Raw genomic sequence first — 23,023 nt, forward strand, 5'->3', positions numbered from 1 at the left:
ATTTATTTTTAGCAATAATGAATAAACCCATTATAAACAACTGTTTGCAGGGTTTTGTTAGGACATAAGTTTTCAACTCCTTTGGGCAAGAAGTTTGTGGTTTATTTTATGGTGAAGTACATTTGGTTTTCTACGAAACCATTAAACTGTCTTCCAACACAGTACTATTTTGTCTTCCAACAATGTACCATTTTGTATTCCAATAGCAATGAATGGGGGTTTCTGTTCCACATCTTCTCTGGCATTTGTTCTTATCAGTGTTCCAGATTTTGGTCTTTCTAATAGATGTGTAGTGGTATCTCATTGCTGTTTTAATTTGCAATTCCCTAACCACATAAAATGTTGAACATCTTTCCATATGTTTATTTGCCATCTTCTTTAGTGAGGTGTCTGTTCAGGTCTTTGCGCCATTTTTTCCCGATATTAAATTTATTTTTTTTCTTCAACTTTTAAGTTCCAGGCTACATGTGCAGGATGTGCAGGTTTGTTACATAGGTAAACATGTGCCATGGTGGTTTGCTGCACAGATCAACCCATCACCTAGGTGTTAAGACCCCAGCATCCATTAGCTATTCTTCCTGATACTTTCTCTCTCACCACTTGTAGATTCTAGACATTAGACTTTTTTCAGAAGGATAAATTGCAAAAATTTTCTCCCACTCTTCAGGTTGCCTGTTGGCTCTGATGAAAGTTTATTTTGCTGTGCAGAAGCTCTTTGGTTTAATTAGATCAATTTTAGCTTTTGTTGCAATTGCTTTCGGTGACTTCGTCATGAAATCTTTGTCCACACCTATGTCCTAAATGGTATTGCCTATATTTTCTTCTAGGGTTTTTAAATGGTATTGCCTATATTTTCTTCTAGGGTTTTTATAGTTTTGGGTTTTACATTTAAGTCTTTAATCCATCTTGAGTTTATTTTTGCATAAGGTGTAAGGAATGGGTTCAGTTTCAATTTTGTGCATATGGCTAGCCAATTCTCCCAGCATCATCTAGTAAATAGGGAATGCTTTCACCATTGTTCGTTTTTGTTAGGTTTGTGAAGATCACATGGTTGTAGATATGTGGTCTTATTTCTGAGTTCTGCACCATGGACCATTTTTAATAGGTTTTTGCATTTTCTTCTTTTGAGTTGCAAAGAGTTGCCTGTATATTTTGGATGCAAGTTCTCTATTAGATAGACGTTTTGTGAATACTTTCTCCCCGTCTGTTGTTTGTCTTCTCATGCTCTTGACCATCTTATATTTTTTATGGTGTCTACTCTAAGAGCACACACAGTTAGGGAGAGAAATATATGGAGGCATTTCCATTGGATTAAAAGGTATTAAGGTAAGAGCCCAAAATGTGAAAAGAAGCATTAATTGTGGAAATGTAGCCTATCTGATTGTGGGGAAAATCCAGCAGTAGATATTAAGTGATGAGAAAACAAAGTGTGTATCTTCAGGAACATAGAATTTCACTTTATAATTACAAGCAATTTTGTTCATTGAAATGCGTGTAATGTTTTCTTCTTTCAGGTTATAGTTACAAATAAATTTATATCTGAAGTCATTTTATTTATTTTTATATAGTTGTTTACTGATTTGTTGTGTTTATTTTTGCTAATGTATGGATTAACTGATAATTAATTGGTAGAAATCAGCAGTTAGGAGCAAAAAAATGCATTATTTTTTCAATGTAAGCTCTGTGAGAAAAACAAAAATGTTTCTGCATCAATTTAGTACGTTTGCTCATCAATGTGGAACTTAGGTAGGGATTTATGTATCAGTTTGGTCTTCGCAGATACTCTTTTCCTCCTGTAGCCTGAACATATGCGAAACTAAAAGAAATATAAATTTTTATTTGCTTTTAGTTTTCTCCTATACTTTGAAATACTCTGACAAGACCATAAGAGTTTCTAAACCAAAAATTTGTTTCTCTTTTATTTATGAAACTATATTGACACACAATCTATGATTAATATTGATTTCTTCTGAAGATTGTAAGTAGGAACCAGAGAGGTACCATTGATGACTAACAAATGTTATTATGAGTTTAATTTTATTTGAAAAGCAAATGTTAAAAGATTGTTTTGTTTGCTTAAAGTTCATTGTGAAAATATTGGAGAAAGATGTTAAACCTAGCTAGAGTTGCTGGGAGAAGAGAAAAGGTATTTCAATAAGAGTGACAATAACTATTTTCATTATGAAAAAGATTAATAACAGAAAAATACAAATAAATAATTCATGAAAGGGGAAGTAAAAATGAAACACTTGAAATATTGCACGGAAAATTATAAATTAACAAAAAGTCAAAATTATATCTATATTACGAAGGACAAAAGAATTACAATGTCCTGCACTGATAGAGTTTATATGTTTTTATCTTTCTCTATATATTACTGTACTTTCCCTTGTTTGTGAAATTAGCATCTATATTATTTATAGCTGCAAATAGAGTAACAAATTTTAAGAATTTTAAAAAAGACACATGTTAAAGCACTTCCATTTTTCCTATGATTACACCCAATTATGTAGCTCACATTACTGAATTGTACATAATAGGAGCACGAACTCTGTTATCTCAATGTATCACTTTTCAAAAGAGGTTACAAAAATGCTTTAATAATTCAAAATACCCAGAGACATTTTAACAGTATCTCAGACTAAAAAAACATATTTCAGCACTATGTCTTAAGAATACTTTTGTTTGAATAGCATTTTTCTATTTTAGTCATAAGTAGTCAACATGAGATCTACCATTCTACAAGAAAGTGTATGTCCTGCATCCTATTCATGAATAAAAAGAGTATAACCCTGTTTGAATCTGGCTCCTCTTCCTCATTAGAGTGTAATCTTCATAGGTAATAAAGTCATCTTGATTGCATTTCCTTACATTAAAATGAGAATAGTATGTAATATTTCATGGGCATCTTATAAAGACTATTAGAATAACTAATTTAGAATGAGGTAACCACGTGTAAATGTCCTATGTAGGATTTGACTCAGAAATGATATTCAAAGAATAGAAGCACTTAGTGGCTTCCTGGCCATGTATGAAATGGTAAGTGGTAAGGTTAGAAATGATCTGAGGTCAAGCTCTGCTTTCATTCCCAACCATAAACACGATAAACCCCCTATTCCAGCTGGAAACATAGACTTAATATTGTTAATGTGTAAGAACCCAGATAGCCATGAAATTGTTCACCATCTTGCAAGAATTAATCATATAAAACTCTCTTGGTTGGTCAAAGATTCTAGACTTGGTATTGCCATCAGTTGATGCTGATTCCTTGTAGTTTTTCCTATCAGTATTATGCTTTGCTTTCACCTTTCACCTTCTAAAGCCTGCCTTGCTTTGCTGTACTTACTCCAGACTTTGCCAATTTCTGAAGAATGAGGTTATGCCCTAGACAGCTTCTCTGGAGACAGACTGCTGGCCCTATGCTCCCATAGCTCTGGTGTTCCTCTTTTTTTGGTCTAGGGAGAACTCCTGTGCACTATGCTCTTAGTATGCTCTGGGATCCTGCCCTCTGAGCTCAACCTGCATTCCCTGCCTCCAGAGGATGAACTGACAGAGATAGATGGGCCAAGAGCTCAAGAGCTGGGAAGCATTTTTGCTATAATTTTGTATTTTAATAGAAATTTTGGAAATATATTAAGCGAAATCAGTTACTGAATCTTCCTGCTAAAATAAATCTGAAAAAAACTACATCTCTAAGTTTTAGAGTTGAATTTCCAGAACCTAACTATTTTAAGTACTGTAATCGGAACAATGTAAGAACTTCTTACAAACAGAAATTCCGAAAAAAGTAAAAAGCATTCAAGCAAAAGATTGTAGCCAAACTGGCTACAATTCAGAAAATAAAACTTGTACAACTTTAGCAATGTAAAATTTGGAAAAACGTACAATTTGAGCTATTTAGCAGGTTCAAATTGAATTATAACAACGCATGTTTTTCCAAAGAAACTGATACCAAATGTTTGTGTTTCTACAGAGAGCAAACTAAGGCTAAATAAGTGTAAAATGTCAGGTAAGAAAATTAAATGAGAAGAAGTAAAGATAGCCTGATGGAAATGTTCTTTCTTAAACACACATGATGCTATCAATTCGTTATAGGATCTAATTCCCCTGTAGATCTTTGGAAATAGAGGAAACTTCTATTAATTTGGAGTTGTTTAATCGTGCCTAAAGATAAGACTAAAAATCTTCTTAGGATTTCATACTTTGATTTTCATGAGCCTATATCAGGAATGATTTAAATCATCACTTCCAAAAAAAAGAGAAGATATATCTAGAAGCTTATATTCATATTACATGCTTGCCCTTAATCCAATTCTAATGTGTCATAGATTCTAAGAAAATAAAAAATTATTGTGGACTTTGGTGTTTGCAAACAATTTGACTACTACTATGAATCAAAACTTGAAGAGAGTACAGTAAGATAAAATAACTTCTAGTAAGCTAGCAATAGTACACACATACTTTAGGAATTCTTTGATGGTTATATATATTTTTCTCACATTATTACGACTGTGTTGGATTTAAAATGGCTATGATAAAGGTGATACCATAATAAAGAAATCAATTTATAATTAGAACTGTTTAATTCTCAGGAAATCTAGAATTAAATTTTTGGATGAAAAAGTGATTGTTGCTTCTTTTATGATTATAAGTTAGTTAATAAACTTTAAAGTTGGGAAAAACTCTCAGGAATCTTGGAAATTGGCAAAGGTATTTTGTACCTCTATAACATATTTTTAAAAATCAACATCGTTGAGGTTTTTCATGTTAGGTCACTTTTCTGTACTAAACAGGAAATAATTTTCCTTTGCCTATTGTACAGTGAATCACATAGGCCTGTTGTACTCTACCAAAATATCTCTGGCAGTCAGGCTTCCTGTAATATACAGAAAGGCTGCTGAACACATTTAATTCATCCATCTGTTACTCACATACAGCCATTGTAATTTACAATTCTGTGAACAATGTGATTACTTAGGTGTTGAATTAGTGGTGTTTGCTTTTATATTATTTGAATTTCAAATATGTCTATCTAATGTATTTTCATAGCTACATTAGATATTTCTGCTAAATAAAGCAAGTTCACTAAGAGCAACTAATTCTCCCTTAAATGCCAAATGACACACGTCAATAGATCTTCTTCACTGAACAAACAACTCCCTTATTTCCATTTGATTATATAGGGTTGTTTCATTCAACAGATATATAAAAAATCAAATGCATTTTTCTTCCAAAACAATTTTAATGCTATTTAAAAAGATTTTTAGAAAAAAGAATCACCAATAAAGTAAAATTCAGCTTAACTAAGTAATCATAAGAAAATTTTATCCTAAGCAAAGCTATAGAGGTAGAGAAAAAAATGTCAAAGAATTAAAGAGTTCTCTAAATGAACAAATGTCATGTATGTATAACTCTCACAAGACTTGAAAAAAGTCCTGCTGGAAAAAGGTGTTAAAATATGTGTTTGAAGAGCACACCAATGGTGATCCAGGGTTGCTAAACTTCACAAGGTAGAAAAATACTTAATGTAATTCCTTGGAAATACATTTTGAAAGATCAATGGAACTCACTTCTAATTGTTTTCTGAAATGACAAACACTTCCCCTTCAAAAAATCAAAATACTTATGCATTATTCCTTTGTATATGTACTGTTATGAAATCCATTTTCAAAATGAATCATTAAAAATTGTTCTGAAGATGAGTACCACCTCCTTCTTTTTCAGCTCCCTGTAAGTATTTCTTCATTTCTCTCTACAGGATTTTCCCTTCTACATGCTAACAGCAAGTTAAAAATAAACTTTGTTTTCTATAATTAAGACTTCTGTATGGAAAATATAAAGCAGTTTCTTTTAAGATTTCTTATGAAAAATTGCCCACGCTGAACATTACAGTTTTTATTACATGCCAGTTACTATACTTAGGATAAGCAAGGAAGAAGGATACTAACTTATATGCTGTCTCACTTCAGTGAGCCTAGGATCAATATGCTGTAAATTAGAAAGTAAATCTATCTAACATAAAATCAAATCTTCAAAGATGGCAGTTGCATTTCTTATATTTCTAGGCTAAAATAATTGTATTTAAAATATGCCTTTATGCTACAATATTATGTCTTTATGATTTTAAAGGTGATAGAATTGTAAAAACATTTTCCAAAAGAGTAAAAGAAAACTTAAATCATCTGCATTTTATAATGCAGACATAAATACTGTCAACATCTAGAAAGTTTTTTTCAGTCATTTTGTGATAGGTGATGATAGACAAAAAATACATGGATACTTTATTTTTAAAAATTGTAATCATATGGCTTACAGTTTTATATCATCTAACATTTTATCATGACTATTTTGGCCTGCCAATAAGTATTCTTAGAACATCTGATTTTTAAGATCAATGTGTTTTGTGTTAAAATGTATTTAAATTGAGCATTCATTAATCTATGCAAAGAACTGTGCTTGATGCATAGAGTGTAGAAAGGTTTGCACAACATTTCGAAAGACTTATAGTCTAGGAGACGAAGTACCATATTCATGCTGTTGACACAGAGGAAAATTACTTAACGCTGCAAAAGGACAGCATGCTTTACAATTTCAGAGGAGGAAAAAATTAAGATCCTCTTTTAGAAAGTAATCAAAAGAGTCAATACATTGAGCTAAGTTGTCAAGGCTGGCTGGACTTTTGACATGTGAAGATGAGAAGAACAGACTTTACAAGTGAAGAGAAAGCATGAGCTAAGAGAAAGAGGCAGATGTGCATGTAAAATGGGGACAAAACATCTCGGAAAGTGTGGCATAATACATCAGGTTCATGGGCATAGAACAAGGAACAGTGAAAGAAAAGAATATAGTAACAAAGGTAAAGGCTATGTCAGTGGTTGAGCTGCAGGTGATTTTCACTTTTACTTACTTTCTCTCCAAATTTGTGATTTTATTAAAAAATATGTATAGTGACAAGAATTTATCTTATGACCTTACAAACATAAATGACCTTACTCATTTGATCATTTTGACAATACTATGAGGTGGGTGTAAATACTGCAGATGAGAAAATAGGGATAGAGATGATAAGAAATGTAATCAAGGGTGCACAACTAGAAGATATCAAAGCTAGATATTGAGCCTAGAAAGGCTTAATCCAAAGTCCAAGCTCTTTGCCAAATTTGCTCTACTATCTCTCTTTCCTTTCTGTTTATAATTAATATTTATAATATTAGGAAAAATAAATATTAGGAAAAATAAATTAAGCAGCAACATGGTACATGATTATACAAACTTTATTTGTATAGATACTCCATTTCCATGAACCAATTTATCTTTGATCCAGCCCTACAGATACAGGAATAAAATAACATCAGAATGGTTTTTCTCATGAGCAAAACTGCAGAATCTCTAGTTTAAAAGAGATTTTTAAGGTCCCAAAGTAACTGTTGATTTCTAATGGTTTTGAATTTGGTCTCCTTAAGAAAAACTCTAACCATTGATAAACTTCTTTTAGACCTTGTCACAGGAAGTGAGTGGTTGGCCGAAGGCTGGCATTTTTGAAATTTGTTTTTCTATTTATCTGAAAATAGTTTTTGCCATACTAATTATTTCCAAGAGAAGGAAGGAAAGATTAATAAGAAAAAGATAAGATTTTATTCATACATGAAGCTATTCAGAGAGAACCCCAGATATACCATATTTGTTTGGAACTCAGGAGTCAAAAATTTACCTCACTTTATAAAATGGTCCATTCCTCAGACATCCCAACTCAATATCTGAATGTTCTATGTACTCCCAAGTGGAAATGCTCTCTAATTAGTGTCTCTAGCTTTAATTACTGTTATGCATTAGTTATCTAACAATGGAAATAATTCTTTTAAATCAACCCATTGTTACATTACTACTTGTATTCAGCACAAATGAATGATACTTAAAATAGGTCAAGGAAGATATATTCACAATTTTGTTCAAAAGAAAGAATTGTCTACGAAAATCCTCATGTGCTACCAATTAAAAGAAGCTTAATGTAAACTAAGAAACATCTAATAATTTTGGTACGAAAATAGAAGATAAATACTTAAGTAGAACATAAGAATGAGAAGGGTCAGATTAAAATTTAAGTAGGACTGACCTTTACTGAACCAAATCTCTTTAGAGACACTGCTCATTTTGGGTGCTGTAGTTGAATTATTAGCTAATAACATACTACTTACTCTTAAAATATGTGGACAGAAATGTTGACATAATATATGCATCCTGTTAATAAAGAAAAAATTCTGGTATAAAAAATGAAAGTTAATAATTAAAATTTATAAATACTTGTCCAAAGTTACCCTCCTTCCAAGAAGTATTTAGTTGCCAAACATTCTGAGGTTTTTGTTTTTTTTTACTTTCTTCAGATGTCACTATGCAAATAATTAAGTTACATATAATATATTTTAATACTTTTAAATTGAAGTATTACATATATGAAGGGAAAAATCTTAATTGTATATACCTTGTTACATATAATGAATTAGCATAACTATATAATTACCATCTCAGTCACAATGCAGAACACCCAGTTAACAGCCATCTTTGCCCCACAAAAGCAGCCATTATTCTGACTTCAGAAAACCATAGGCTAGTTTTGGTTGTTTTTGAACTTCATACAAATGAAATCATGCATTATCTAGATGTTAGTGACTGGCTGCTTTCACTTAATGTACTCTACTATTCATCCACATTTTTGCAGTCAGTTGGAGTTTTTCCAAAACTTTCTGCATTATATGACTATACTATATTATATTTATCCATTGACTGTTATTGGACATTTGGATTTTTTTTTTTAGTAAAATAACAGGACTAATAGTGTTGCCAGGAACATTCTTGTATAAGTCTTTTGGTGAACATATACTCTTAACTGTTGGGCCAATACATAGTAATGGAATTTCCGGGAAAAAACATAGAATTAGATTTAGTAATTATGTCTAATCCTTCTCCAAAATGGTTTTATCAATTTACACTCCCAACATACCATATGAAAATTCCAGTTACTCTACATCCTCACAAATACTTAGAATTATCAGTAATTTTTAAAATGTCATATATTTTGGTGTATGTATTAGTAGTAGAAACTCATTTGAGATTTAGTTTGCATTTCTCTAATACTAACACATTTATATTTTGAAGAGTTTTTAAAGAAGGAAAAAGAGGAATAGTTTACTATTTCTAATCTACAATTTGATCAGGTATCAAGATAAACTACGATAATCCATGAAAATGTCTCCTAAGGAACCTAGTTTATTAATGCAGAGAATGCTAGCAAAATTAAAATAAACAAAATTCGAAAATAGAATACATATGTCATAGAACAGCTAAATATTAATAGAAGTAAAAATACTCGTTTTTATTATTTTGTGGTATAATCAATGCTAATTTTAAGCTATCCAAATGCTACATACGCTTCCAATCACTCCCAAATTAAGACAAGAAATTTGATTTGGGAAAAATATTTCAAATATCATGATTTTGTTGTATTTGAGACAGACTTAAATGTTTGTATTTTCTTTCCTTTTTACAATGAAGTTTCACACTTTTGACATGTAAAATGGGACAGCACAACTTGATGTGATTAGTGTTCCTTTCTTAGACTATGTCATTCCTACTACTGGTTAGATTTGCATTTCAGATGACTACAAATAAGACAAGCCTAACAAGACTCATAATTCTGGTCTTGCAGCTGAAAAAGTTTCAATTTTAAATAAACTGTTGGCACTATCCTTGTAAAGAACTGGCAAAAACAGTCACTTTCATTGAAACTAAAGTTTAAGATGTGAATTTTGCATATTATATTCAGCCAACAAACACTTTCCTGTGAGGAAAAAAGGGGGAAAGGGTTGTTTTATAACAATGAATTTATGCAAATTTTAAGTCATAGAGGTGCTTCCTTTATATTTTCAGTGCATAGGAGGTTTTTATGTATGACTTCTTGATTCTGATATTCATTTTAAACTTGTTACATTCAAGAAATAACTTTTCCAGAACTAAAATGAAACAGGTTGCCTGGTTAGCTTGCAGAGTAATTTTAGAGTAAGCTATATACACCGTTAAAACAAATGTTATAGAAATTGTCCTCAATAAAGAAAGATAGAATGTCTATGGACTCTTTTACCTTTTACCTGCTGAGTAAAAGGTAAAATGCACCCAGGAGTTAATGTGTATCCATTTTATAAAAATTCTAAGATGATAGATGAGATCAAATCTAACTTTTAAATTAGCATACTGTTTGAATATTAAACATGTACACTCACACAAGCAGAGCTTCATGAGCAAGGGGATCTTTGTATGAAGATTTAAATTTTTTTCTCTCTTCCAAATGAAGTACAATAAATGAAGGAATGAAGTTTGTACATTTTCTTTCTGTTAATTTGTTATCCAAGTTCTCCTCTTTTTTAATGATCGCCCACTTCTGAATTAGGCATTTGTTGTTGAATGGGGTATACATAGTTTACTCTTGTTAGAAAAGCTTCAGTTAGATGTTCAAGCTCTTGAGAAATTCTCTATGTAATTCTTCTATGTAATTCTCTACAGTAGAAAAAATTGAAAGGATTCTTTTATCAACTTCATTCGCTCATTCTTTTTTCACTGATTTACTCTTTCCCTTCATAAAAATTTACTTAGTATTATCTATATGCCAATTATTCTGCTGAGCCAAAGGGATTAAAATAAAACAACACATCCACATACTGCCTTTGATTGGAGACGCTAACCTCCAAGTACCTAGATAAAACAAAAATGTAAGGTAAAGCAGAACAACAGGCGCCAGGAGGACAGGCAATCAGACAATGGATAGGGAAGAAGAGCTAGGCATGGTGGCAGAGGACTCTTTTTGGCATTTAGGTGGACTTTACAATTATTATAACTCTAGGGTAGTTGGTATTGTGACTTGCACTTTATGGATGAGGAATCTAGGACAAAGAGAGAATGTAACTGACTTGAGGCAATCTTAATTGCACTATCACAATGACAGAAAGGTGAGTTGCTATATTCTTTTTTGATTGAAAACTCTGGACGGAAATGGCATTTCAATCAAGTTTGCAGCAGCCTTTGAACAAAAACATTAAAATTCTGATTTAATTTATATATCAATATTATAAAGACTAAATGTAAAAAAGTAATTTGTAAAGTAAAAGTCAAGGAAAATTGGACATGCAGAGAGTGGTAAAAAGTCTTTAAGGACTCACTTTTTAATTTCTTTTCACTGGGTTTTAAATTTTTAACCACAAAGAAATTAACATATATTATTTTCTTAATGTAACTTTTGAAATCTCACTGTTCTATTGTTTTCTATACTGTAGTAATTGTCCTCAAGATACCAATGGGACAAAGGGGAAAAAATAAGAGACCTATATATGCTTCTATTTAAGAAGCTTTGTAACTTTTAAACAGAAAGAACACATAACACATTGTTTATACCAAAACATATTTGATATTTAAAATAGGCATAATTCTGAAAAGGAATCATCCAAATATTTTAATAGAGCTTAAGTAGAATACTTTCTCTCATCAAACTTCCATTGTAACTTTATTTCTTCTATATCTAGCTACATTAATCTTGATATTTAAAATTATGGTACAGAAGTTATGAAATTAGACAGCTAGGTACATTTCTTAGGATCACTGCTTCCTTGCTGCACATATTCAAACAAATTATTTTACCCTCCTAAGTCTTTCATCAGTAAAATGGTAGCAATAATAATGGCTGCCTCATAGAATTATTATAGGCAAAACACTTAAAGCAGTGCCTGTACAGAGAAAAAAAAGATCAATGAAGGTCAGCTACTTATTTTTATCTACAGTTTTATGTACTTAAAATTATCATATATATTTATCCTTTTCTGCTGCAATAATTCTGGTGCTATCGTGATCAGATTGACAACAATTTTTTCAGAAAAGCTCTTACAGTTCATTTTTGCCCATTAAGTATTTTTTTCCCTTCGTCAGAACACTGCTTAAAAATCATGCCATCTGTGGCACCTTCTAATGCCAACCAGGTGTATATATATCAATATCTCAATGATAACACATTTAAGCATATGTAGGTAAATTGTATGACAGTATCATAGACAATGAAATCAGTTTGGGAGCTATAATAAGTGGTAGAAATAATCATCTACTCCTCAGGTTAAGTGATTTGTTCCAGGCCACATGACATTTTTTGCAGGGCAGGACTAGATCCCATATATTCTAATTTCTACTGCATGGTTGGTTGTTTTTAGCATGGTAATATAATATATTGTTTAACTAAGACACTTTTGTGAAAGAGGGCGCTGTAAAAAACACATTGGAAATAGAGATAGATAGATGATAGATAGATAGATAGATAGATAGATAGATAGATAGATAGATAGATTTGTTGTCTCAGGCAAACCAGGATTATAGCATATCAGCCATGAATTAATAGATAAAATAGAAACTTTGTCAAGTATTTTAATGTGGAGAATTTAACATGGGGTATTTTTAAGGTATACAGAAATGAAAAAGGAAACAGGGAACACTAAGTTAGACAGTAACTGTAAGAATCAACTCGCATTTCTTAGGGTGGGAAAGCAAAAATAAAGACATTGATATTTTCAGACCTTAAAAGTTCAGAGGAGGACACCAGAGACCTAGAATTAAAACCCTTTGGGGAATGGGTACCAACTAGTCATTGCTGATACCTCAGAAATTCAACAGAGGACCCCAGGAAAGCCGGGACTCAGACCTTTGGGGAAGGCATGAGTTCCAGGTGATGATGCTGCCTTAGGAGTTTGGAAAAAGGACTTGTGGTTTGGGTCTTTGAAAACGGTGGGTTTTTTGCTTTTGTTTTTTCTTGTGTGATGATTAATTTTATGTATCACTACAGCTGGGCCATAGTGCCCAGCTATTCAGTCAAACTTTATTCTAAATGATTCTGGAAGTGTTTACCTATCCAATGCCTGTTCCACCATCATATTTTGAAAACACAGTCTGTATTTACAAGTTTATAGCTGGAGGAGAATTTTGCCTTAGATAAATCACAGGTTTTGGTTCACTAGGTACATTGTCAAAGAGCATTGTGACTCATCCATGTATGATTTAGATGATAATTTTGATAATTTGATAATTTTGAGGATTTTTTAGATGAGACTTTGGACTTTAAAGTTGATGCTGGATAAGTTAAGACTTTTGGGGCTATTGGGATGAAATGAATGTACTTTGCATGAGATAGGGATGTAAGATTTTTTGGGGGGTGGTAGGTGCATAATGTGGACTAAATTGTGCCATGCCCTCAAATTCATATGCAGAAGCCTGAACCCCCAATGTGACTGTATCTAGAGATGGGGACTTTAGGAGGTAACAAAGGTTCAATGAGGTCAAAAAAGTAAGGCTCTAATCCCATAGGTTTGGTGGCTTTCTAAGAAGAAGAAGAAAAGAGAAATATCTTTGTCTCGCCATGTGAGGACACAGCAAGAAGGCTAATATCTGCAAGCAAGGAAGACAGCCCTCACCAGAAACTGCATTGGTTGGAACCTCAATCTTGGACTTCTAGCCTCCAGAACTGTGAGAAAATAAATTCTGTTGTTTAAGTCACCCTGCCTATGGTATTTTTGTTATGCTAGCCTGAGCTGACTAAGTGTTTTTTGGGTAATATTAACATTTAAATTGGTGCTGTAATTGAATGCATGTATCTCCCCAAAATTCAAATGTTCAAAGTGTTAACTCCCAAAGTGATGACATTAGTATGTGGGGCTTTTTGGAAGGTATTTAGGTCCTGAGGGCAGAGCCCTGATGAATGGGATTAGTGCCTTCATAAAAGAGGTCTTGGGAGGCGTGTTTTCTCCTTCCACCATGAGAAGTTACACCAAGAATATGGTTGTCTTTGAGAAAATGGGGCCTCATCAGACACTGAATATACTAGTCCCTAAATCTTGGACTTCTCAGCTTCCAGAAAGAAATACATTTCCGTTGTTTATAACGGAATACCATATACTGAGTCTATGGTATTTGTAGCAGCCCAAAAGGCTAAGACAATGGTAAGTAAAACAGATTACTTTCCCTAATGTGGGGGAAAGTTGAAGGCTTAAATAGACCAAAGACAGACGTTTCCCAAAAATGAATTTTTCCAGGAAGACACACTTGCAACTTGAACTAAAACTTCTCCCTCAGTCTACAGCACACTGGCCTACCCCATCAATTTTGGACTTACAAATCTCCATAATTGTATCAGCGAATTCCTTGAAATAAATCTTTCTGTATATAAAGGCATACCACAGAGATATTTTAAGTTCAATTCCAGGCCATAACAATAAAGCTAATGTTGCAATAAAGCGAGTCACATTTTGTTTTGTTTCCCAATGCATATAAAAGTTATGTTTATACTATCTTGCAGTCTATTAAGTGCACTAGGCATTATATCAACAAAACAATGTACATACCTTAATTAAAAAAAAAAAACCTTATTGCTAAAATAAAGCTAATGATTGTCTTATCCTTCAATGAGTGATGATTTTTTTGTTGGTAAAGGCTCTTGCCTTGATTTGTTTCTTTCTTTTTTTTTTTTTTGAGATGGAGTCTTGTTCTGTCACCCAGGCTGGAGTGCAGTGGCGCGATCTCGGCTCACTGCAACCTCCCGCCTCCTGGGTTCACGCCATTCTGTCTCAGCCTCCCAAGTAGCTGGGACTACAGGCGCCCACCAGCACATTCAGCTGATTTCTTGTATTTTTAGTAGAAATAGGGTTTCACCATGTTAGCCAGGATGGTCTCAATCTCCTGACCTGGTGATCCACCCACCTTGGCCTCCCAAAGTGCTGAGATTACAGACATGAGCCACCCACCGTGCCCAGCCTCTTGCCTTGATTTTGATGGCTATTGACTAACCATGGTGGTGTTTGCCAAAGTTTGGGTGTCTATGGCAATTACTTGAAATAACACAATGAGATTTGTCACACTGATTGACTCTTTCTTTCACAAAATATTTCACTATAGCATGCTACACTATTTGATAGCATTTTACTCACAATAGAATATTTTTCAAAACTGGAGTAAATCCTTTCAAATCCTGCTGCTGCTTTATCAACTAAGTTTATGTGATATTCTAAATCCTTTGTTTTCATTTCAACAATGTTCACAGCATCTTCACCAGGAGCAAATTCCATCTCAATAAACTATTTTCACCCGCACGCCTGCCACAGAGAAGATGGAGCTGATCCAGAAGGCCAAGTTGGCCAAATGGTATGATGATATGGCTACCTGCATGAAGGCCATGACCAAGCAGGGCACCAAGCTGTCCAAGGAGGAGTGCAACCTGCTTTCCGTGGCCTACAAGAATGTGGTTGGGGACTGCAGGTCTGCCTGCAGGGTCATCTCAAGCATCAAGCAGAAGACATACACCTCTGACAAGAATGCAGCTGATTAAGGATATTGGGAGAAAGTGGAGTCCGAGCTAGATCGATCTGCACCACGGCCCTGGAATTGTTGGATAAATATTTGATAGCCAATGCAACTAGTCCAGAGACTGGTGTCTTCTATCTGAAAATGAAGGGTGGTTACTTCCAGTACCTTGCTGAAGTTGCATGTGGTGAGTATCAAAAACAAATGACAGATAATTCCAGGGGCATTTGATATAAGCAAGAAAGAGATACAATCCACTCATCCAATCTGCCTGGGGCTTGCTGTTAACTTTTCGGTATTTTACCATGAGATTCATAATCACCCAGAGCTTGCCTGCATGCTGGCTAAAATGGCTTTTGATGAGGCCATTGCAGAACTTGATACACTGAATGAAGACTCATACAAAGACAGCACCTTCATTATGCAGTTGCTTAGAGACAGCCTAACACTATGGACCTCAGACAGTGAAGGAGAAAAATGTGATGCAGTAGAAAGGGCTGAAACTAAACCCATGGTGTCATCCTTCTTCCCTTCAATAAACCTTTTTACACAACTCCATTCCTTATTCCACTTGGATTTCCTATAGCAAAGAAACCCATTTATGCATATGGAATCACCTGTTTATAGTCTTTTCACACTGCAGCATTAGGAAAACTTCATTCCTTGATTTGTCTTGGCCTTCCTGGTGTGCAGTTACTGCTGTAGTCTTAATACCTTCATTTCATATAAACATAAGCAACTTCCGAACACTTAGGTAGAGGACGAAAAATGTATCTGGTATTTAAGTAATCTGAACCAGTTCTGCAAATGACTGTTTTGTATTACTGTGAAGATATGAAAATGTAGTTACTTACACTTTAAAGAGTGTTCCACATAACTTCTTAATTTCTACATTCCCTCCCATACTCTTTGGGGTTTCCTTTCAATAAGCAACTTTTCCATGCTCCTAACATATTCCTTTTTAGTAGGAATCCAGAAGTATTAAATTGAATGGAAAAGCACTTCCCATTTCTGGCTGGAGGTCACAAATTGAAATGCCTCCTGTATCACATATTATGGAGGTGTGGCAAGAGGGACTTTCCTTATTCACTCTTTATTTGCTGCTGTTTATGTTGACAACCTCCCTTCCAAATAAAAATTCACGTAAACCTCCTGCCTTTGTAGTTCTGGTATTCACTTTGCTGTGTAATAGAATTAGCATATTGCTGCCAGAATACAAGAATTGCTTTTGGGAATTAAAGTGCATGATATTTCTTAATACACTACAAAGGGGAAATAAATAAAAGTACTCAAGTCCAAGTCTAAAACTAGATATGTGCATATGTGAGGGGGTGTCCAGTTTGCCTAGCATTGTTATTTAGAGATTTGGACCACTATTGTGCATTGCTAACCATTGACCCTTGTCCCAAAAAAGCCTTGTGAAAATGATATGCCCTATGTAACAGCAGAGTAACGTAAAATACAATTACATTTTATAAACGACAACAACAACAACAAAACCCACTACATTATTTGGTTATCCATAAGAAGCAACTCTTGGCTGAGGCAGGAGGATTGCTTGAGGCCAGTAGTTTGAGACAAACCTGGGCAACATAGCAATACCCCATCTCTGCAATTTTTTAAAAATTAGCCAGGTGTGGTGGTATGCATCTGTAGTCCCAGCTACTCAGGAGGGTGAGGTAGGAGGACTGGTTGAGCCCAAGATTTCAGTGCTGCAATGAGCCATGATCATGCCATGGCACCCCAGCCTGGGTGACAGAGCAAGATCCCATCTCTAAAAAAAATCTTTTTAAGTAAAAAAAGAAAAAAAAAAAAAGAAGCAACTCCTTGTGTGTTCAAGTTTGATCACGAAATTGTAACAATTCAGTCATATCTTCAGGCTCTACTTCTACTTCTAGTTCTCTTGCCAATTTGTAGTAACTTCCTCTCCTGAAGTGTTGAACCATGCAAAGTCATCTGTTAGTACTGGAATCAACTTCTCCTAAATTCCTGTTAATGTTGATATGTTGATCTCCTCCCATGAATCACGAATACTCTTAATGACATCTGCAATGATGAATCCTTTCCAGAGGTTTTCAATTTACTTTGCCCAGATTCAATCAAAGGAATCACTATCTATGGCAGCTACAGTACAGCCTTAAAAACTGTGTTTCTTAAATAATACCTGAAAGTTTGAAATTACCTCTTTATCTATGGCTGCAGAATAGGTGTTGTGTTAATAGACATACAAACAACATTCATCTCCTTGTATACCTCCATCAGAGCTCTGGAGTCATCTAGGATTTGTTGCTTACTCTAAAGTATACAAGCAGAGTAGATTTAACATAATTCTTAAGGGCCACACAATTTTCTAAATGGTAAATAAGCCTTGGCTTCAATTTAAAGTTACCAGCTGCATTATTTCCTAACAAAAGAGTCAGCCTGTCTTTTGAAGCTTTGAAGTCAGGCATTGACCTCTCTTCCCTAACTATGAAAGTCATAGGTGGTATCTTCTTGCAACAAAAGGATGTTTTCAACTACATTGAAAATCTGTTTTTAAAGGTAGACACCTCAATTTATTATCTTAGCTAGATTTTCTGGATAACTTGCTGAAGCTTCTCCATTAGCATTTGCTGCTTCACCTTCCTCTTTATATTATGGAAATGGCTTCTTTCCTTAAGCTTCATAAACCAGCCTCTGCTGGATTCCACCCTTTTTTCTGTAGCTTCCTCAATCTCTTAGCCTTCACAGAATTGAAGAGAATTGGGACCTTGCTCTGATTAGTCTTTGACTTAAGAGAATGTTGTAGATGATTGATCTCCTAACCAGACCACTAAAGCTTTCTCCATATCAACAATAAGGCTGTTTTGCTTTCTTATCATTCATGGATTCACTAGAGTAGAAGAACTTTAATTTCCTTTAAGAACTTTACATTTGCATGAACAACTTGGCTAACTGGTACAAGAGGCTTAGCTTTCAGCCTATCTCAACTTTCAACATGCACTCCTCACTAAGCTTAATTATTTCTAGTCTTTGATTTAAATTGAGAAATGTGACTTTTTCTTTCGCTTGCACACTTAGTGGCTATCGGAGGATAATTAGTTGGCCTAATTTTAGTTTTGTGGTGTATCAGAGAATAGGAAGGTCCGAGGAGAGGGAGAGAGACAGGGGAAGGGCCTGATGATGGAGCAGTCAGAACACACACAACAGTCTTGTGTAGGCATGATTCAGGGTGTCCCAAAACAATTCCAACAGTAACATCAAAGATCACTGATCACAGATCACCATACCAAATATAATAACCATGAAAAATTTTAAAAATTATGAGGATTACCAAAATGTAACAGAGACCTGAAGCGAGCACAAGTTATTGAAGAAACAGTGCAGATAGACTTGCTCAACACAGGGTTGCCACAAACCTTCAGTGTGTAAAAATAACAAAATTGCATTGTGAAACGCAATAAAAGTGAAGCTCAACAAATGAGGGGTGCCTGCATATATACTGTTGCTTCTATTTCTCTTGAGAACCGAAATATATTTGACTAATTCTTGTACCTGAGAAATTCAGAGAGGAGCACACTAGGAACTGAGGTTCCGATCTCTGAGGAAGGTGTGATGCTTGGCTAATGATGGTACTTCAAGCTTGTGGAGATTGGACATTGTGACCTGGGACTGAGTCCTCTGGGGAGCAGCCACTACCCATCTGTTTTTAGTATCTGTGTGTGTGCACATCAAGGCTGGTTCTGGAAATGACGCTACCAGCTTGAGATGTAAACCAACTGCAGTTGATTGTGTGAAACACCGTCTGCTAGAATGATGTTGATATAAACAAAATTTTTCTCCCTGCCTTTTCATTTTCCTCAGTGTCCCCAATTAGGTAAAACTAACAGCTGAAAAGTAAAGGTAGTTCTCAGAGACTCAGGCTCAGCCTCTCCAAGAAGAGTACATAAGAGTGGCTTTGGGACACAGTTCATCCTTGGTAGTCATGTATACGTACTTGAACTTCCATTCAAAACAATACCAGTTTTATGCTTCCATACAACAAGTTACACGTATAGTTGTATAAATGAAATCACTCTCACCTTCTCCCTAACAAGAGTGGTATAAAAGCTAAACTCTCACGTATTCATCTCTAAGTGACCATAATTTATACTTGTCTAGTGATGTTCAGTAGTCCTCTATTTCAGTGACAGTCCCACTGAAATGCTCTACAACTTCAAGACTAAATCCTAAAGTAAGCCACCACCACCAAGCCTTACATAAAATAATAAATGAAATGAGATGAGAAAAAGAAATTAGTCAATATATACATATACATACAAACACATATATATATACATACATATTCTTAATTACCCACATATATGATAAAAAATATGCATAGTTTTTATTATATAGTTAATAACAAAAGGTATAGTTGAATTTTTAACTTATTTATTTTATTATCAATGTCATATGACTTTTGTCCTTGGTAAAAAGGAATGAACTCAAATCTTTACTCCTAGGATATCTGAATTCTCAGTGGTTTTACATATATAAATATATAACATATATAAATATAACATAAATATATACATATATAACACATGCATGCACCTGTGTGTGCGTGCACGCACACACACATATAATTTTCCATTAACCTTTGCAGTTGGACTTGGAGGCATCCTAAATAATCTTTTGGGTTTGCTGACATATTTGGTGTAGTGACCTAATTTTTCCTTGTAATCAGGATCAATCAAGCCAACCAGTGCAATAACCTGCCCGTTGGTTCAATGGCAAGAGAAGCACAAATTGGCCAAGTGGCCATTTCAACTTATAATTCACTAAAAGCATTATTATGTCTTCTGCTGAAAGCACTTTTTCCTTAGGAGGTAAAAAATTGAAACTAGCAGAGTCTAAATTACAGGAAATAAAGCAAAAATTTTTAAATGGATTATTAAGAAAAATAGCGAGAGATGTGACTCCATCCTCCACCCCTTGATTCCCAGACCCATATATCCTGGCGATAGGACACATAACAGATCGGTCAATGGCTCAAAATATATTTTCCATTATATAAGATAAAATCTCTCTTAAAACAGGAGATGATCTCTAAATTGCACTGGAATTAAGTTTTCAATAGACCATTCCACCACACTCTCAGGCCACCTGCTTTATAGTGATAAAGTCCATGAATAAAATCAAATAATTCTCTGAGTATGAAACCACTTGGCACACTTCTTTTAGTGTGACATGAGGATCTTGGTCTTAGGAAATGTTATATGAAATAAAATGGAGGTAAATAAGGCCACAGATATTTGTGCTAATATAAAGATTTGGGGCACGAAAAGCAAATGTATATCCACAATACAATCTCAATCTAATGATGGCAAATTACTATCTCCTCCCTGTTGTAAGGCGTGCAATCACTCAGCAATGAGGTGACTGGCTGGCCCTCATTAGGAAAGTGCCTTTGAGGGTTTTATACTGATTTCTGCTCTTAAAAGCGTTAGGTATTCAGTAGTGATGGCAGCCAGATATGCATTGGTAAGGAAAAGTGTACACTGTGGAGCTAACTATGTAGCCTCCAGCTGTGCCACCATGACCGCGTTGTACCATGGCACACTGAACAACTACCTAGATTGCTGGGTGAAAAGAAAGATCCACTTATTCTTTTAACCTGGATGAAACACCTGTATTAGTTCGTTTTCACGCTGTTATGAAGAAATATCCAAGACTGTGTAATTTATAAAGGAAGGAGGCTGACTTAAGTCACAGTTTCACAGGGCTGGGGAGGCCTCAGGAAACTTACAATCATGGCGGAATGGGAAGCAAACACATCCGTCTCGACACAGCGGCAGCAAGGAGAAGTGCAGAGTGAAGCAGGAAGCAGGGAGCTCCTTATAAATAAAACCATCAGATCTCGTGAGAACTCACCCACTACCATGAGAACAGAATAGGGGAAACCTGCTCCACGATTCAATTATCTCCACCTGGTACTGCCCTTGACATGTGGGGATTATCACAATTCAAGGTGCGATTTTGGGTGGGGACACAGACAAACCATATCAGCACTTAAGGTAAGAAAAAAATGCAGGTGACCTGGTGCAATCTCCTTTCTTACTAACCCTCTGGTAAATTAGACTGATTATATTTGCTAGTAAGTAGAGACTTTATATTTGAAATGCCCTGAGCAGTATATATCTGGCTAAAGATGACTTACAGTAAATAGAATTCTCAGTCTTTGAGGCACAGCTCCAGGCACAGTTGGAAAACTCTCTGGGATATAAAATAGAGATGTTTTGTAATTTAAATGTGCCCACTATGTGAGCTGATCCCACAACCTCATGTAGAGACCTCATCTGTTATTCTTCAGCCTTTTGACTTCCTGTATCCTTGATAATTATTTAATAAAGCTTGATACTGGGTAAGATCTCTGATGCAGATGACTCATTTGACAATCCAGTTGTGCATGTTAGCTCACTAGGGAAAAATCCGACTGGTATCCGCAGAACATATTTTCTTGTTATCTCATTATTCAAAGTGTCCTCTGTAGTGGGTGGTCTGTGATAATCATTCTTCACACTCTATGCTCATTTTGAGAGGCTCATCCACATAGCTCTTCTCCATTGCTCCTTGTTATCAGTTTACAAATTCTGATATTTTTCTACACACCTGACCATCAAACCAACTGTTAGCAACTAATGAAAAATATGTTTATCTCTTTATTTTGGGGTGTATCTTAAGTCAGACAAAAAAGCCAACAATATACTTGAATATACTATTCCAAGTTCTGCCCAATTGAAAGATGGCCTGTTGACACTGCTTTTCAAGGACATTTATGGTTGGGATTTTAATTATGCAGCATGTTTCAGCTGATGTCAGCATAACACGCAGAACTATTAATCCTAAGGAACTGCTTATAATACCACGTGTTTGAACTGACTAGAGAATTCAGTGCAGAAGACACAGGTGTTATAGGACTGTTACGGACTGAATGTTTATGTCTCTCCAGAATTGATACGTTGAAATCCGAAATCCTCTAAATGTGATGGTATTCAGAGGTGGGAGTTTTGGAGATAATAAGGTCATGAAGGTGACACCCTTATGAACGGAGTTAGTGCCCTTATAAGAAGAAACAGGAAAGAATTTTCTTCCTCTCTCCACTCTCCACCATGTGATGATACAATGAGAAGATGGCCATCTGCAAATGAGGAAGAGTGCCCTTACTAGACACCAAATCAACCAGTGTCTTGATATGAAATTTCCAGACTAAAAAAAAAGAAATAAATTTCTGTTGTTTAGCCACTAAGTTTATGATATTCTATTATATAATGGCAGTTTGCAAATGACTAAGAAAATGAGTTCAAGCCACCTGTTCATGCATTTGTGCCTTCCGTCTTATTTAAATATTCTATTTTTACTGCACTAGTGTTGATATATACATGTATATATTTATCTATTTCTGTAAATATATCTAAATATATCAGAAAGAGGCAGAAGATGTACCTGCTTATACATAAATATGTATGCATATACTAGTTAAATACATGAATAGTGTAATAAGTTGTGTGTGTGTGTGTTTCATATGTGTCTCCTCTATATCCACCATTGGATCTTTGCACACTATGGGAAATGCATCAGGTACAACACCAAAAGTTCAAAAAGTACTCTGTTCACAGACAACACA

The 23,023-nt window shown here is 34.7% G+C and overlaps 1 protein-coding gene and 1 pseudogene across 1 annotated transcript in view; one reads left to right on the forward strand and one right to left on the reverse strand.

Moving 5' to 3' along the window:
• Positions 1-23,023, reverse strand: part of MARCHF1 (membrane associated ring-CH-type finger 1) — an 867,095-nt gene that overhangs the window by 401,637 nt on the left and 442,435 nt on the right. The gene's annotated exons all lie outside the window — the stretch shown is intronic.
• LOC117086080 lies at positions 15,059-16,837 on the forward strand (annotated as a pseudogene).

The sequence above is a fragment of the Trachypithecus francoisi genome, unplaced genomic scaffold (assembly GCF_009764315.1).
Source record: "Trachypithecus francoisi isolate TF-2019V2 unplaced genomic scaffold, Tfra_2.0 Lachesis_group1, whole genome shotgun sequence".
NCBI lineage: Eukaryota > Metazoa > Chordata > Mammalia > Primates > Cercopithecidae > Trachypithecus > Trachypithecus francoisi.